We start from the raw sequence: 5,381 nt of genomic DNA on the forward strand, positions 1-5,381 counted from the left end.
AGTGGAGCTGATGTTGCTCTGGATCTGGTGTGGTATTTGTCCAGTAATTTCATACTTTTCCAAGTTAAATAATTAGTAAAGATGAGAGGTGTCATGATAACGTAAGTGAAAATGTTTTCTTATCCCATATTGACAAACAAGCACGGAACCGTCCAGACCCACGGCACAACTCACTTCCGCAGACACATTTTAGCTGGCACCACCTGCGCATGCGTCCTACTAAACAAAGCACCACCTGCGCATGTGTCCCACAAAATGTCCCTCAAAGGTCGTCCGTGAGTGAGTGAGTGAGTGAGTGACCACAATTTGCCAGTTCCTGCGTGCTGTGGGAAAAATGCTTTACAGGTGTTGCTTGATACAAGTTGAAAATGTCAACATTTAATTGGTCCTCTCTGCCATACACGTTTCAAACTTCTGCCATGAAGGACATTTAGAGTTCTTCTATTTACCATCAATTTAATTACACTAGGGAATGATTCATTATTTCTAAAGAAAAGATTATCAATCTTTTACAATAATTTATATTCATCAGACTCAATTGAAATACTGCAAGTAGATCATTAGCATCCTTAATGCACCCAGGTGGGTGCTACACATTGGTGGTGGGTGAGGTGAGTTCCCCTTCACCGTAAAGCACTTTGAGCATTCGGAAAAGTGCTATATAAATTTAAGGATATTTTATTATTCTATTCTATTCTTAACAAAAGGTTGGTATATTAGTGGTGAATATAGACATTGTAGTAGCCTGGATTTAAAACATTTAAATATCAGACAGAGTGAGCTAAGCCCCATCACTGCTTGCTGTATAATCACTGGTCAGTAGTTATTCTAGAATTCTGGTTCTGGTTCAGAGTATGGGTAGGGTAGAGTAATGATAGGTGCTTTGTTTCTGTTCCCATTGCATTCTGATAAGGTTACATACTGACTGTATGTATGTACATCTTTGGTTGAAGCCAGTGGCTAATGGTTCAACATTAAGTATGCTGGAACCTCACAAGAATTGAAAAAACAAAAATTAAATAATTTCCTTAATCTTTAATGCTTCCGCCTCAGTTTTAATGCAATTTTTTTGAATAGTGATGTTGTTTGCATGTACTAAAATATAAAATCTGTGATTTGTGCTGTTCATCTCTTGGTGTGCAATTTCATATGAAATGTTCACATTTCCTGTTCTAGGAAATTCCTTTTGTGGTGGCCCACTGAAGGAATAGTATTTGATAAAAATTTAACACACATGACACAGGAATGTATTACGTGGACTTATTACCATAACTATTATGAGTCATTATTGAGAAACATTTTGGTTCCCTACCAGAATATATGCAAAGTACAAGTGTCAAATTTTATTCAGTGAATTGTCATAAATTAAGTACAGTATGTTCACATGATCTTAGAAGACTATCCCATGCGGTGGTTTTTTCTTCAAATGATTTCAAATTTACACACAAATGCACAAACATCATGAAAAGAATGACATGAGATGATTTTAGATCAAATAAAACAAATAAAAAACACACACAAAGATGGAATCTTGGATTTTTAAATTTTCCAATTCACTGTACCTAGATGCACGTAACATACAATGATATTACACAAGCATTATTACATAATCATTTTAAGATGTGAGATTACATACCATAAATAATTATTAACAAGATATTAATGTATTTAAATAACATTTATCAGGAAAAAACACTCCACAACCACATAGGAAACTATAATTTTCATATTTCCACATTTAACACACAAGAACATACTGATAATATTGAGCAAACGCAAGCATACATTTAAACTCATCAGAACATGTCAGTAAAAACAAAAAAGGCAGAGTAGGTCAACAAATCCTGGGCCACGAAAATATTTAACCCAAAAATTGCATTAAAATGCCATGAAGTTCACACTCCTTGAAATATAAAACTGGAAAGATGTGCTCAATAGCCTAATCAAGGTAATAAGCATTTGCTTTTCAGGCACTGCGAATTTAAAGAAGGAGTCTGGATTTTGCTAGTGAATTCTACAGAGTAGGAAAATTTTACATTTTAAAGTTTTAGAGAAATTTTAGAGAGTTGTTCCGTAAGTATTAAAAGTTTTAATAAAGTTTTGATAGCGGAAATCGATTAGGCAGCAATTAACGTCCTATAACTAGGTTATTTGTTTCACCACTCAGTATTGTTCTTGAGTGTGGTTGTAATTTCATTTAAATTCAGAATATATACCGACAATACTAAAATAAATAGAATCAGAAGTATAATAAAATCGCATACCAAGGTCGAAGCAACGAATCTCCTTCATAGTCTGTTATGTAACAAGATTATATATTCAGCTCTGAACTTTTCCTTTCGAATCAGTCAGTAGTTTAAAACTCTTAAAGCTGTGATAAAACGGCATTTATAGTTTCATTAAAATGTAGTTAATTGATTTTTCCCCTCTTCATTTTTAACCAAACCGTTGAATATTTCACCACCGTCACGTTATGAAAGAAAAATGGTGTAGCAACAACTTCTTTCTACCCCTATAGCTACACTAGGCTATAGCAATAGCTATAGGCTCGCTAAACTGCCCAATATGGAGGTTCTTCCCCTGAAAGAGGAATCTTCCATCACACCCCACTTCCAACAACGAATGATCTACACTGAAAATACGTATTTATCTATTTTTGCAGTAAGGTTCATGTTGATAGAACACTGCACTGCTGTTATTCATGGACATGTGTGCTATTGCAAATACCGAAAATTGTTTTTGACGGATGCAAATAACCGCAAAAAAGTTTAAAAAAGCAAACCCATGGGGGAGCAATTCGTCAATATTTTAATCATGGCGATGCCTACGAACAGTGGGCTATAAGAAATCAAATGTAGTTACCTATATAATTTTTCCGTTTCACGTCAGCTTTAAAAGAAGAAAAACAAAAATGTTCAATGTTACTAACACATTACAAAAACGCACTGTCAACATTATACCTGTTACCGTAACCACGTTTAAGCTTTAAGGATAAAACATCGAAGAGAAATATGAACTTTCTGACATATAGAACATGACTGGGAATAGAATTTATCCTCTAACCTCCAACAGCCTACGTTTAATTTGGCTCCAAATAGGCTATCTGCAATTATGGGAATATGTTTCTTGGTGAAAACATGGGCTATTTCGTACTCGCTATTATGTACTGCTGATAACTGTAGCCATTTCAGAAAAAATACAATATTGTCCAGCAATTAATCGTTTACAAAGAAAAGCCTACTTAATCATTTAATAGATTATATGAGACTGTCTAACGAACAAAAGTTTCTAAGAGTGTAATGATTTGACAAATTTTCTTGAAATAAATCGTTTAAAACAATACCTTGTCGCATCCAGATTCACAATGGACTAGTGAGGCACCAATGAATGGAAAGTCAGATTCAGCCGGTAAAACAAGTAGTGGGAGATCCCGTCCTCTGATTGGACCATTATTTCCACCAATCAAGTCGCTCAGGACAACAACGACTGCACAGAGAACCGAGTTGGAATACAGTGTTGCTGAAATTGTAACTAAAGACTATATCTTCTATAAAAGAACGCAGAGTAATTACATAGGGATTTAAAAATATGGCAAAATATGCTTTATATTCATTGTTTTTTGCAAACAATATCATACATTTGTAGCTCACAGAAAGACAATTAAACACCGCGATGTTTTGTACGTGGTGTTAATGTGTTTCACGTGATCACTGGACACGGTCGAGTTTCGTAGGTGACACTGTAACACTTATGCAGCGTACACGATTTTACACTTTACTTTAAACTTTATTTCGATTTCAGATATTTAATATGTGAAAATATTGGTGTTTAATACCTAAACCAGGACGAAATGTATAGCATAACATTGGTCCGGAAATTACATAGTTAACATCCCGTCGTATTATCAATTGCATTCTAAATTTTAATGATCCTGCCTTAGCGAAGTAGGCCTGTGTGAGATCCGGTGTGAGGTCTGCAGTAGCTAGGCCACATGACCCCTGACCTTGGGGCGGTGCCTCGAGCGTGGTGGAAAGTTGTTCCCATGCACCTCCTTGTTGCTGCACTAGCATGCAGTCTAGTGTCATGGCGCCTGTGGTAACGTTTGAAGTACAGTGTAACGACGCAAATGGCGCCTTCAGTGACGTCGCATTGCAACAAAGGAAAATGTTCTCTTTATCAACAGAACGAGAGTGAGGAAACATTGAGGACAGTGTGGGTGCCGTTGTTATGCATATATGATAGTGCGATTTACCAAACACATTAGTTACATTTTAACTTCGTTTTATGTAATGCATCTCCCATGTAGCCTAGCACATCACTCTTCCCTGAAACCATATTTAGAAATTGCACTGTTTGGAAAAAACCTCGCTTGAATAAATAAATACTGCGCAATTCGTCTCTTTTCCTTTAGCCTACTACAGGCCTACCCTTTTTTGTCCGGAAAAAAAATACACTGTCAGAGTGATATGAGGCCATTCATGTTTTTGTTACAGAAGTACCTTTGTTACTTTGTTACAGCAACATTGTTGCTACAAAATATGACAGAAACGATTACTGATTGATAATGTAGCCTACAATGATCGGCTTAAGTGAATTAAATTGCGTATGTACGCGTTCGTACACATACATGTAAGCATATTTAGCATTTTCACAAACAAACAGTCCCCAATTGCTGATGTTAATAGAACACGAGGTAAACACGGAACTCAAGCACGTCTTCAAAACTTTTCTACTTATAGAAATTTAGGCTAGTTCAGCATAAATCCACTGTGTTTTTTTATGAACCTATAACTGATTTACAAATGGAACGTTAGAGCGAGAACGAATTGTCACCATCGAACATAGGTTATAGACTGTTCGTTGTGTAGAATCGATCTTCGCTCCAATAGGCCTGCATTTCTATCTTCCTTAGAAAAGAAGGACATTTCACTCCTGTACAAAGGAAGCGACTGCACTGTTAGGCTACCTGTCTGACACATGGTTCCGTGCTCACCTTTTGTTGTAGCCTATGTGACTATTTTAACGTCTTTGGTAGCGTTTAAAGGATATAGGGCTAATTTGTAGTTGGAACGAACATACCTAGTTGGCCACAATTAACATACATGTAATAAAATGCATAAACCACAGTACATTTCGTGTAGGTTGTGGAATAGTTTTATGGCAGACCATTTCATAAAATTCCATAATCTGTAGGCTACTAAGATACACTTGACCCCCTAATAGCGAGTATACAATGCCGTTTTACTACACCACCCAACAGCCAATTGAAAAGCGGGACACAAAGAAAGACACTCCAATTTGACCAAGGAGGATGACACGAAATCCCTTTAGCGTACATAGGTTTCCCAAATACCCCTCCCCCTTCCATTCTGTCCCTACTC

This window comes from Anguilla anguilla, chromosome 1 (genome assembly GCF_013347855.1).
Source record: "Anguilla anguilla isolate fAngAng1 chromosome 1, fAngAng1.pri, whole genome shotgun sequence".
Lineage (NCBI taxonomy): Eukaryota > Metazoa > Chordata > Actinopteri > Anguilliformes > Anguillidae > Anguilla > Anguilla anguilla.